This window comes from Mastomys coucha, unplaced genomic scaffold (assembly GCF_008632895.1).
Source record: "Mastomys coucha isolate ucsf_1 unplaced genomic scaffold, UCSF_Mcou_1 pScaffold8, whole genome shotgun sequence".
NCBI classification, from domain to species: Eukaryota; Metazoa; Chordata; class Mammalia; order Rodentia; family Muridae; genus Mastomys; species Mastomys coucha.
The window spans coordinates 44,831,866-44,845,733 of record NW_022196914.1 but is presented as its reverse complement, the minus strand read 5'-3'; the positions used below and the strand labels follow the sequence as shown (position 1 = coordinate 44,845,733).

The following is a 13,868-nucleotide window of genomic DNA, read 5'->3' as shown; positions in this document are numbered from 1 at the left end:
TAATAGCAATGATAATCAAAACAAAAGAGTGCAGGGGTGGGGTGGCATAATGAATCCTGATAAACTGGGATGAAGTAGGGGGGAAAGATAGTCATGACCTTTGAAGATGTTCCAGGAGAATTTGTGAGTGATGCAAAGTAAGGACCACTAGGCCAAGAGGCAGCATGTATGAGTGCATCCAGGGAGTTCCCAAGAATGAAGGAGAATGTGCATTGCGTCATCAGGATCAGAGACCCAAATTCTCCCAGGAAGTCATGTCTTTTTGTACTAGATGTTTTGAAGATAGGTTGGGGTGGGGACTATTGGAGGGGGGGCAGTGAAAGAGGAGGGGAACGTCACTGAGAAAAATTCAACAGCCTGAAAGGAGGATAAGATTACGAAGATAAATGTTTACCTCTCAGCTGCTTTGTGTGTCTTGAAATGAAGCGGGTTTTGAATAGTGCTGCCTGTGTACTGTGGAATGTGGGCATTGTGAGCAAATTGACTGTCTCAGATGATTTGACACATTTTGATTTCTACTTGGGAAAATATCTGTTAATCCTATTAGAAAGAGAAGAAGAGGTCCTGAGCAGAAAGGCAAAAGACCAGACTCCTTCCCATCTTGCAGAAGCTCTCCCCACGCCAAGGCACTCAAACCTCTGCTATTTCTAAAAGACCTTGTGCCTCCTCACTCACCTGCTTGACATCACATTAAAATCTCTTCTCCTCCTCATTGCTTGGCTGGCACTGGCAAAAATCAAGACGGGACTGGATGGCTGTCCTTCTGTGGCAAACTACAGGAGAAGATAAATCTTATTCTATGCTTTTAACCTAATTTTACTCTTTTCTTCCATCCTTCTCTCTTTTCCTGTCTTGTCCCCGTGTTTCCCTGTTTGCTAAGATCCAACCACAGGCCATTCTTTGTGTTTGGCAGAGGAAGCACTTTTATTGTTCCGTAACTCCACGGGGGATATTGTGTCTATGATGTTGTCTAGGCCCAACCTCCCCCAGGAAGGTTAACTAACTCCATCCTACTCTCCAAGGGGAAAGGATGCCAACCACACACACCCCTACCAGACACCCTCTCTATATAGAGAAAGCAGATCTGTTGCTACCCAGAAGTAGAATTTAGCCTCACAATTGGTGATATCTCTGTGTTGCAGTTCAATTTTGGGGACCAGAAGTTATCTACAATCTGAATCTACAAATTATGGATGAGGAAAAAGGGGAGATTTTTTTCTCTCTAACCCCTTTTTGTGTTCTGGAGTAGCACATAAGTGTGATCAAAGGCCTGCTCATCTGTCTCAAGAGCCAGTGCTGGAGCCCAGCATGCATCTAGAAATATGCACTCACAATCCTAGAAAATTGTGTTCATTAAACTCCACTGACAAGTCCTCACCCAGAATCTGCTCCATGCCAAAGCAGCATGCTGCTGTTAATCCCCCTTTATAGATCAGGTCAGAAAATAAAGAGGGTGGGGCTGAGGTGCAGGGAAGTCTGCACACTTGTTTGGAGAAGAAAAAAAGGGAAAACAGAGATTTCTTGTTCTCTCCTGTATGTGCTGACCAGGCCACTGAGAGAGACACAGGGCTTTTTAGCATTCACAGGATTTTCCCCTCCACAGGGTAAGCACTACATGCAACATGGGAATTTCAAGCAAAATCCCATAACTGTCTTTCAAACAGTGGCACATTGTCATTTCTGTATTGCTCCTCCCTTTGTGTGCTAAGGAGGAGATAATCAGAATCCCAGCTGACATTATTGAGTGCTTCCTAGGTGCCAAGCAGGTGGTTCACTACTTATGTAACACCATTTCACTCTCTAAGATCCCTGGGCATTAGGTGTGGGAGCTGGTGATGTCGCAGCTCAGAAAGGTAAAGAAAGTTGATCAAGTAAGTAGCAAGGCTGGGATTTGAACCTGAAGCTTCCAAAAATCTCACACTTAACTTTTTTTTCCATAATTTTCTCTATAAATAGTTCCATTGAGAGTATTATTATTATTATTATTTTTGGTTTTCATTTAAGATTTTAGTGACTCTTCCTTAATAATAGTTCTGCTATTATCTGAATCATTACAATTTTCTGCAATCAAACCATAGGGTTTCTTGGAGACAGGGCCCATGCCTCTCTTACCTTTGCATATCCCCGCAGTTCTGAAAACAAAGGCTGCCCAGAATGGGAGCTAAACAATTATTTGTTGAAATGTACTTTATGTTATATCTGTATCTAAATAAAGCCCCTAAACAAACTTCCCCAACACAGGTTTTCTCTCATTTGCAGCCATTGCCTTCTTGTCTTGTTTTCCAAAGGTTGATTTTGAACCGGAGGGACACTGCAGTCCTCTTGTCACTTAGCGTGATTTGAAAGTGAGAGCCTGTGTAGTGCTTTCTCCTGCCCTCAGCAATCAGGCCTCACACTCACGAGGCTCTGATTGTAGGAGTTGCCTTATTTGCATTGATGAGGATGAGCCAGCTGCTAAAGCATACAGAACTGCACCTGACACAATCACTGAGTTCAGGATTAGCGAGGGGAATCAGGAATCCACTGAGCTGCACGGCAATCTAAGCCCCACATTAGACTCACTCATGCAAAATGACCCAAATTTGCAACGAGCACAATTAGCAATCCAAAGATGCATGTTAATTTGTGGTCTAATATTTTCTACACTTCCCTAAATTAAAAATAATAAATATACCCTTTTCTTGATGAGTCTGGGCATAAAAACAATTCAGAGGACCAGGGATTTGAAATGTGCAAACCCCAGCAAATGTACTTTTTTTTTTTTGGTTAACTGGTCACCCCCTGCCAAAGTTTGTCATTTAATAGCTTTGTAGTGTCATTGTCCCCCTTCGAATCAGTAGGCAGCAATGAGGATAACATATTATATAAGAATAACATAATAAATACAACAATAGCTATAATATATGGGAAAGAAGACCATAAACTTTAAAAAAAGGATTTGAAATTTTATATTAGGTATTAGTATTTTTTGAGGCTGTGTTTGGGTTCCTTATGACCATAGACACCGACAGGTATTTCCGAGTCCTGAAAGGACAAGCAATTGTGCAGAGCTTTATTAAAAAGATTGTGTACATCGAAACAAACCTTATCAAGCCTTGGGCTATGTTTCTGTGTGTTGACAGTCTATAGGTATTGAAATGCTCACCTATACTTTAGTGGGGGGAAACCCCCCACATTTTATAAAAATTCAATAAATGATCATTTGAAGCAAAAGCATGCAGTTCAAAAGCTAAACCTCCCATTGGAGAACAGAAAATTTAATGAGCTTTTAATGGAATGCAATGCTCAGAGCAGTAAATTATTTGTTAGTTGACGATGCAATCAGCATGCTGATTAAGGTTGCTTGGTTTTTTACTAAACATTAACTGAATGAAAACGGGTAGTCCTTGTTCTGCTTGGGGGCTTTAAGGAAGCAAATGGACTTTCAGAACAGAGATTGTCAAGAAAGGTGAGTGCACTCCAGGTGTCATTTGAATATGATGATAAAATACTGGTGATAAATATTTAAAAGCATTTTAAATCCACAATGTTCGCCTAGTGTATTGTGGACTCTGTTTAAAGAAACAGTGGGCCTTGGCAGGCCTTACAACAGTCCTTCTATCTCTCTCTAGAAAGAAATATCTAGATCTGATTTTTTCGATTGCAAAAGAAAATAGGGGTGGTGTGCTTTGAAAATATAAAGAAGCATAGACTGAGAGACTAGGAACTGCTTAGGAGTTTGGGATGTAAATGTAGAGAGTGAGAGGAGAGAGAGAGTGAGAGAGAGAGAGACAGGGGGAAAAGAGAGAGAGGGAGAGGGAGAGGGAGAGGGAGAGGGAGAGAGAGAGAGAGAGAGAGAGAGAGAGAGAGAGAGAGAGAGAGAGATCAAAACAAAGAAAAATATTCCTGCAGGAAATAAAAGAAAACATGTGCTTGTCTGGCTAGATTGAGATAAAAATTTAATTAAGCTGTTTCAATTTTCAATTTTCTGATATTTCAAAATTATTGCTATTAGAATATTTATAATCTTAAATTTGTAAAACATAGGGGACAGGAGCATTGTGAGTCTGGCATTATATTCTGATTTATTGGGTCTGGAGGTTTACAAAAGAACAAGAACAAAAACAGAAATGGAATTGTGGAATTTTGGGCTATTACTTTAAACAATATTAATATACAATTTGATAAAAATATATCTTTTACTATATTTTAGTAAGTCTGAATATTAGTCCTGAATTGTTAGCAGTATGGTTTTTGTTATTAAATCTGTTTAAGTCAGTGGGTTGATTCTGCTTCTAAAGCAAGGGCTTTTTTTGTTTGTTTTCTTCCTGCCAATTGAAGAATCCTGGGTTTGTAGGTTAATTTTCTTCGAATAGCTACAAAGTTCTTTTTCTATAAATCCCAATTAGTTTCATCATTGGTGATTCTCTGGCAATGATCAGGTACCCTTAAAATCCGATAAATAACCACCTCTCACTTTTAACTATTCCTGTTTATGACCCAAGAGGTTAAAAGCCTTTGACTGGCATTTGACTTCTGACCTCATATAAATGTTATCTTATCAGTCCCTGCTTGTTAAGTTGTATTGAGTGCTCGTCCCCTGACGGCTTTTAGATAAAGGGTTGTATGTGTGTGTGTGTGTGTGTGTGTGTTTAAATATATTTCCTATAGGAACTAAACCAGCCAGTGACATTGTTCTGTGCGCAGTGCACTCTAGTAGTTGCTAGGAATGTACTAGAAAACACCAATTATATTTTTATTTATTCCCTACATTATTTTAAATTTGGCTTTATGGGTAGGATTTTACGATTAAAATACATATTTATTATAATTAGTGGTAGTAATTCTTAGTGATCATAATCCTTTAGCATGTTTGTCAAGAAGCTGCACAGCTTCCTATTTTCTCTTCAAAAAGGAAAAAAAGAAAGAAAGGAAAAACAAAAAAATTAGCTTTGCATTTTGTACCAGCATGAGATGAGTAGAGAGATAATTTATGGAAATCTTGTCTCCACAGACTTCAGAAGTCCGCCTAATGAGAGAGTCATCAGTAAGATATATCCAAAAAAAAAAAAAAAAAAAAAAAAAAAAAAACCAAAAACCCAAAACCCAAAAACAAAGGGTCTATGAATGGTGCCTTTGCTAACCTTTGGAAAAAGGTAACCAGACTGTCCCTTACCTTCTATCCTGGAAATTAAGGAAGCAGCGCTGGGCCTTTGGTTTGTTTTGCAACTGTGTGTGTTGTTCACACATTCGAGTGGACATGTGTGTGAGTCTAGTCACTGTGCATTTGAATGCTTGCATTTTAATCTCGCCATACCTCCATGGCACTGAAAGGATTCTGCAGCCTGCCTCAGACAGGCTGCTTCGTTTGCTAATGATCTACAGAATGCTTCCCAAACAAACTATTACATTAATTTCCATGTGGGAAACAGGCAGTGAGGAGGAAAAGGGAGAGGCAGCCATCTTGGAGTCAGCCTGCCTTTCAGACTCATTCTTTTTCCTGCTAAGTCTCAATAGATGGAATATTATCTTTATTTTTAATTGGCCCTCAAAGTAAGCAAGAGGCATATCCAAAACACCTTTATGTTTGGAGTACAAAGAAAGTCATAACATCTTTGGATTTTAAATAATAACTATGCTATAGACAAACTATACCTATTATTCTCCACCATTCTAAATAAATAAATAAATGAATATATATATGTATATATATATATGTATGTATATATATATATGTATATATATATATACATATATATGAAGCATATACCACAGCTTGTAAGAGACCTGTACAGAACCTGTTCAGGAAAACAAATGTCTATTTGGACCATTCATTTGCTGCTTTATAAAGGATTAATATGCCTTTTTTACAATAGTAAAGTTGTCTGCAGTGCCTCCTCCCCGTCTGCCTTTTCTCCCCAAACGTATGTGATATGTGCACACAGACACACATTCAGACACCCTCACAACAGTGACATAGCAACTTTGAAACTTTTCTAAAAACATGAATAAGTCTCTTCCTCTCAGATCATAGGTATTTTAGTTAGGCATGAAGAAAAGGACCAGCGTTGTAAATTTTCTGTTTCTTTCTGTGAGTATGGAGAGCTGCCCAGGGCTCTGTGGCCCCACACTCCTTTCTTCCTGTCCATTTTTCAGTAAAACATGGGTTTGATGCAATTCATCGCATCTTCTCATTTCAACCATTGCTTTTCTCCAAGTGGCCAGAGTTTAAGGTCTGCAAAAGCAGCGGAAAGAGAAAAACCACTGCAGGGGAGACAAAATAGCTCCCCAAAGTGGAGCTGGCACACATGGCCCTCAACTCTCAAACCTGTTCTCTGCAGTTTGAACACAAAAGCACTTCCTTCTCGGTTTTGATGTGTTCAGGGGAGAGGACACACGCAATTGGTGAAATATGAATTTAGAAAGCACAGGGTGAACATTTCTCCTTTGAGTGTCCTGCATGTGTCAGCAGGAGGCAGACACCCTACAGTTTAATATTGATTTAGGTTTGTTTTTTTTAATAGAAAGGGAATGATATTTGAGTTATCACATCCACTCAACCTTTTTGATCAACATCGCCCATCTTTTGTATATTTAGAAATCCAGAGCTGATCACTTTACTATCTGAAATTACGAGGACAAGTTTGCTCTATGTCCCTCAGAGAAGGGTATGAGCAGGTCAGTAAGAAGCTATTGTTCAATTCTGACATTTGACTGAAGAAACTGTGAACTTTTACTCTTTAATGTTAGTGATCTGAACTAACTCTCCCAAACAATATTACCTGCAGATTTTTAAAATTGAAATAAGGATTTGAACAATGATAATCTAAAAATACCTTACACTATATTGACTAAAGTCTCTGAGTTAAATCCCAGGGTTCTTTTCAAATTGACTTTGTATACTGATTATTTGTATAAAATAACATTTGAATGCATAACTATATAATTTTTAAGCTGCTGAGAGATACAGAACTTTTTATATTGTCCAGTGATTTATGTTCTAATGCATGGTTCTAAGTCCTAGTTACTTTAGGAAGAAAAAAGTGTTTGTTTACATTAGTTGCTATAGCAACAGTAGTTAGAAATTGTAGTTGGAAGAGGACGAGGAGCCCTCCAGCCTTCAGCTCCTTGCATGGATAGATCTCTTTCTAAGACTCTGAGAGTGTCTTCAACTTATTGCTCACATGTCCTCTTGTTTAGCAACATTGTGAGAACGTATTAAGAGATACAACTCATTTGATTTTTTTCCCCATTTGTTGCCTCAGAAATCAGGATTGCCTTATTTGGAAAATGCAGAGATGTTATGGACCTCTTAGTGTTTCAACAAAAAGGTTGAGGAGATGAAGTCAGAAATCTTCTCCCAAAATGTTGAGGGCCAGGCTGCTGCTGCTATTTCTCTGTATAGTCTCATGGAGACTGGTGTCTAACAGCCTTTGCTCTGTCCTCTCTTTTGTGGTTCCTTTAGTTTTTAAATTGGCCGTACCCTTTCCTACTAGATCGCTTGATTTGACCATACTTTCCTTAGTACATTTTCATTGTTGCTCTCAGAACTTATTTGAGGTTTGGACTGGTAGTGTTTTTCCTTATTTTCAAAGCTTTGGAATTCAGATGTGAAAGCTATGACAGTTCTCTGGACATGCTCACAGATTCTACTCAAGATCTTAAGCCATGCTTTTACCCTTATGGGAAAAAGAAAAAAAAATTCACAGGCTTCTGATACTAAGGGCACAGCCTGGACATACACCTTGTCCTCTTCTTCTTGGCCTCATCTGCCCTGAAGAATGAATATATTCATCCCTAAGGTTGCCGCTTCAAAGTGACCAGTGAGATGCTAACAGGTCAGCCGGCTGTCCTGTTGGACAGAGGGTCCATAAATCAGAGAAGGGTTGGTATGGTTGAAAGACGAAGGTAGTCCAGCCTGAGGGGAGCCCCCTGTAAATCTCTCCAGGAGCTTTGTTCCTGGTAGGGGTAGGGGTGGGGGTTGGAGTTGGGGTAGTCATAGCTGTGGCTGTAATTAATGCCCTGGCCCTCCTGCAGTGGGTGCTAACTTCTTGTGCATGAGAGCTGCCTCCACCCTTCCCAAACATGGGCTGCTAGGAAAAGTCAAGCACGGCTGAGCTCTGATTTTCATTTAATAGTCAAAACCAAGATGCATTTGGGCTATGATGATAGGACAGCTCCCTTGAAAAGATTATTTGAACTACAAAGGCATTCATTTAGGACTAGCTATGTTGCAAAAGGGCCTGCTAGAAATTAGCAGCCTGTCCTGGTATTTGGAGAGCAAGAGTGACAACTTACTGGAAGTTCTCAAGGAATCATTTATATTTCACACTCCACTAGGCAGCTGATTTGAGATTGTCTGTTAGCATAACAAAGGCTCTGAGCCTGTGAACTTCAGAAACCTTTCGACCTCTTAGCTGCTGGCATGAATAGCCCCCAGTCCTGCCTATAGAGATCTCCCAAAGCTCCCCTGTTCGTGGCTAAATTGTTAATCAGGGTAATTTAATATAGTTTTCAATATGCCTCATCTCTTATTGGGAAAGGTATTCACAGCTTCCCTACCCCTGAAAAAAAAAAGTTCTTTTATTCAAGTGTGAGAGGGGCAGCTGCAGACAGACCCCCGTCTCTTACTTCACCCCCACCCCAATCCCACTCCTTCTTCCCAGCCACAGTGTTCTGAGTAGCAACCACAGGGAAAGGCTAGAAAGAGCACTGGGTTGACATTCCCTTTGCATGCACTCCACCCTGAACCTGAAACTCAGGGTTGTTTATGCTGGGAGACAACTAAACAAAAACCCAATGCACAGTCATAACTAAAACCTTAGAGTGATCACACACACACACACACACACACACACACACACACACACACACCACCGTGTTCTCCACCCCCCTTCATCCTTTCCCCTCCCCCTTCATCCCTCAGCTCAGCTGCTCTCCTGCCCCCGACAAAATGCACCAGACCCCAAGGCCTGCTCATTTTCATTTTGTCGGAGGCAGAGGCAGCCTGCCTACTTCTTTGCACAGCTACACTTGTCCTGTCCCTTGTATCTACTCTCAGTGTGGCTCCCTTGCAGCGTCAATTCACATGCACATTAGTTAACTGAAGAGCAGGAGCACAAATATATTCATTTTAATCCAGTTAAGACCTAAGAGGTCTCATAGGATATTATTCAATAGTTTGAAAACCAAGTATAAAACTCAGATTTTGCTCCAGCGTTTCATCTCAGGGAGGCCTACAGTATGCCTTTCTTCTGCTTCCCACCAGTGAGTGCTCAAGAAATAAAGTGAATAATGAAACAATTATAAGCAAAGAATCAGCTGCAGGTGGATATTCTGTTAAAATATTGCATTGTTGACTCTGTTAATTACCATACTTCTAGTACCCATGCGCAAATTCAGAATGAGAATTTTATAAGGTGAAAGGAAAAAAATATGAAGTCACTAATGGTGTTTCTTTTCTTTTCTTTTTTTAATTTAAAAACAGAACAATATATCTCTTAATCATATAGTTAACCTTTCATTCCCGTGTGAGCATTGTAGGCCATTTCTAAACTGTATTTGGTTATTTCTGAGCTGCTGTACCTGTAGTTATCTGTGGGGTTGTCGCTCTGTCTTTGTGTGTGCTGAGGCCTTGTGTCTTGAGGCCTGTGTCAGGCTTTGGTGGGTTGCCTCTTAGCCTCCTGAAGGTGGGCACAGCCAGCATCTAGATCCTAAAGCATTTTCTTTGATAGCTCTCTAGGTTAGGGTGGTTCCTGATGGGGATGGGAGATTTGCTTAACTTACTTGGCATCCTAATCTGGTATCACCAAAGTGCTAGAAAGCAGGGAGACAAATCTCTCTTTATTGCAACAGGGAAGGTTTATTCAAGCCCCCCAAACAGGAGACAAATCCAGACCCACTCTCAGGAGCACAGAACCACTCAACAGCTCAGCTTCTTTCTCATTTTTCTGGGTATTAAAAAATGGCTATAAAAATGGGCTTCTTAATTAATGTAAACATCTCAACAGTGTCTACAGATAACAAAATAATTGTATACAGTTAGGTTATTAACAATCCTCAAATCTGTATTTTCATTGGGGGGTGGCAGGTACTGTCAGTTTTAATTTCAGTGTTTTGGAAGTTTTTACATTATAAATATTTTAATCAATAATTTATGCATTATTCCTTTTAATGATGTGTATTTTATTTTATTATTCAAGTAATAATTTTTGTTTTTCTTGATGTCTTAAATGAGAATATTTTAAAATATAAATTGATAGCTATTACAAACAAGTAGATAGATTGCTGATTTCTCTTTTAAAAATCCAAAGATATAAAATCATTCATTTACAAGTTCACAGAAATGTAACTTTCATGAACTGTCTAGAGAGAAAGAAAATACAGTGGCTTTAAATTGAAGAAAGGAAAAAACCCTACACAATTGATATTTTTCAGTGCTTTTGCTTAACCCTGTTTTCATTAGCCTTTTCCTCATTAGGATTTATGACCCATGTCCTTCTCTATACTTCCACAGCTCTGATTTCTGTTAAATTTTGTAACAGAGGTTAATGAGGACAAAGGAATAGAAGGCCTGTTTGCTTTCATCTATGATGCTCAATATTTTAAGGTTGTTTATATTTGCATTTAAATATTTTTCTGTAAATTAAAATTATTAAAATTCAGTGAAATTAATTGAATCAGAGTTATCTAACGTGGAGATTTTAAAAATAGAAATTAAACAGTGCAATTTTGCTGAATTGTAACATTTTCTTGGGCCTGGGCCATCTAATGCCCTCTCCAGCACTGTATAGTTTGGGTTTCATATTTGTGGAAGAAGAAGGATTGGGGGGAGAAGGATGTGTTTTTGGAATGGTGTTTGACAAGGGGAATGAACGCAGACACCAGAACAATTATATTACAATCCCATTGGGAATGCCAGCACCAAATTTAGCCAGACTGATGGGGCACTGTCTAGACGGTCTCTTTTGTGTATCAGCTGCTTTCTCTCTGCTTTATTGCGTTGCCTCAATGTGTGAGTTGAACATGCATATGGATCCCAAGCATAGCCATTCCTGCTATTAAACCTGCTGTCATTTGGCTAACACTCAAGGGCTACGTGTTCCTAGTGCATTCCCTTTACGGTATTTTGTAATTAAAATGCAGTTTTCACATTAGTGGCGTAACAAAGGCCATACAACAATGTAGAAGGTGCCTAGACTTTCTTTATATGAAAATATTAACTAGGTAAACATTTTTGTCTTCCCAAACATGTCCGCCTCTTTTCCACTGAAATGAAAGAAAACCAGAACAATAAGAAATAAAACAATGAGAGTAATGAACCAGAGTACATATAAATTACCACCTTTCCTTGTGAAAAGGGTAAAGGACAAAAAGAGTGTGTATTAAATGTTTACAGTGTGTGTGTGTGTGTGTGTGTGTGTGTGTGTGTGTGTAGGAGGTTACCACCATTTTATTTGGTAAATCATGTGGAGCTCAGTGATCTGAGTTCTTATGGAGTCTCATAGATAGATTCCCAAACTCTTCTTAGTATACAGTTATACATTGCTTTCTTCTTGTTGGGCAGATAGGAAATCTCAGAGATATTTCATTTCTGGGCAACTGTCAGGATTCTGTTTCATTTGCCAAACTGGTGCGGGATGTGGGGGGCAGATTGGGGGGAATAAGGCTTCCTTATACATGTCTACACAAACCAGCCATTGTTCACAAGAGTAGGGATGCACCCCTAAATAGGATGCAAACTTCATGGGTGATGGTGCTGAGAATTTGAAATGAACACAAATTAATTATTGCAATTAGAGAGTGAGAAATAGCAGAATTCATTAATACTAGTGAAATTAGGAGTGAGATCAGCTCTTTTAATATAAAATTTATCAGCAAATTTTGCCTATAGTTACTGAGAATTGAAAACCTTGCAAAATTGAACTTCTACAAAATGTAAGTCATTTTAAGTAAAATCTTTTCCTCATACGGGGAACCCAAGGAACTCACTGTTACAGGAGAGATGAGAGACAAGACAATAACTTTAGTAAGTACAGACACAGAAATTATATTTGTGAAAATTATTTTCTCTTAACAGAAATAAAAGTGATAAAAGTTTTTATCTGAAGAGGAGAAATAAAGTTAAAGTTAATGATAAAAACATATTTTTATGTCCTTACAACTAAGAACATAAAAATGGAATTTGGATTTAAAAATAGTGGCTTTTAATTTTTTTTTGCTAGAAGTTAATAATTACAACCTACTATTGGCAATTATCCATCTTTAATGAATTAATTGTTGAGAGAGAGAGAGAGAGAGAGAGAGAGAGAGAGAGAGAGAGAGAGAGAGGAAGCAAAGTAAATTCTAATTTTATTAATAAGATACACAAGGAGTGATCTAATTTTTGGTGGTGGTAGTGTGGTTTGGATATTTTGTTTTTGTTGTTGTTGTTTAGTTTTGGTTCTAAATAACACGTCATAAATTGACTCTCCTGAAGTATACAGTGATATCAGATGGGGGAAATTTCAAGATTGGAAGTGGGGACACATTGTACAGTTGACAAAAAACATGGAGATCTTCAGTAGGTACTGGTGTTAGCAGCTTCACACTCCAATTTCACTTGATGATGGAAAAAAATGAAAAAAAATCACAAAGGCAGAGAGAGAGAGCAAGAGAGAGAGAGAGAGAGAGAGGGAGAGGGAGAGGGAGAGGGAGAGGGAGAGGGAGAGGGAGAGGGAGAGGGAGAGGGAGGAGGAGAGGGAGAGAGAAAGAGAGAGAGCACACCAAAACCCACTGGAAAAAATAAAGAATACCAGAGGAAAATGGGGTGAGAGTGGATGGGGTTTTGGGAGTAGGGGTGGGGGGAGCTTATGCAGAAATACTGAGAGAGAAAAACGCAAGAGCAGAGAGTGAATACTCTAAGCATTGTTTTAATTTAAAACAGAGATACTTCCAAGAGAATGGATTTCGATGGAGCTGAGCCAAAAATGATTATAGAGATTTTCTTGTTTTCTTTTGTGAATGAAGAGCTTCTCTTTTCTCTGACGACGCAGAGAAGGAACCAGAGCCCAGAGATTGAAGTGGTGCCCCTCTGCCCCCTTCCTTCAGCACGCCATAGTGGCAGGCCTTTCTTTCTTTCCCTTTCCAATAGTTATTGGCATGGAATTGTGCAAGAGAGGCGAGTGATCGCAGCCCCCAGACCTCAGCTGGGTTTCCTGTTCTGACAATTGCTTGTTTACTCTGATAGGACTGAAGTATTGAAATAGAAGCCCGATTGGGGTGGGGTGGCGCACATATATATATTTCTGGAAATAAAATTGAACTATTTACAACTAAGAATATGCCTCTGTTTATGATGCTAGAAACTTCCTGTAGGGTTTGTTCTACCAATTACATTTGTTCTCTTGTTTTTCATCAGTAGGAAGCTACAAAAGGGAATGAGAGGATTTTCTCAATTTTCCTCCACTTTCTCTGTAATGTAAAATTTTTGTCTCAGAACCATTTTTTTTAAACAGAGAGAAAAAATAATCATTTGTTAAAATAACTTGAGCTATGACTAAATTTTTGTGAAAGCAATAAAACATACTTCTTGCAAAGGCAGGAACAAAAGGCTTATATGCTTATGAAGGGCTGGTGGAGAAACCACTAACTTTAATAGACTTTGTGACAGAGTAATCATAAACCATTTGGAATTTGTATCTAAACACTACTTTTTGGGTTAAATTGACTTCCATGCAATTCATAGCATATGTGTGATCTGATCTAAACCCTTTACTTTAGGTGTGGTCCAGTCTTAGATTACATACTGTTATCCACAGATGGTAATTCCCCCAAGTAGGGAATTGTTCCACTTGGAAATACTACAGATCATACCAGGATCAATGTAAACAAATGGCAAATACACCTGT

At 38.9% G+C, this 13,868-nt stretch overlaps 1 long non-coding RNA gene across 1 annotated transcript in view; it reads left to right on the top strand.

Annotated features, from left to right (window-relative positions):
• The first annotated feature begins 3,319 nt into the window (after positions 1-3,319).
• The window catches only part of LOC116083485, a 43,227-nt gene continuing 32,678 nt past the window's right edge, over positions 3,320-13,868 (top strand). Inside the window, exon 1 of the long non-coding RNA XR_004115743.1 lies at positions 3,320-3,448. This is a non-coding gene — a long non-coding RNA (uncharacterized LOC116083485). The remainder of the gene's footprint in view (positions 3,449-13,868) is intronic.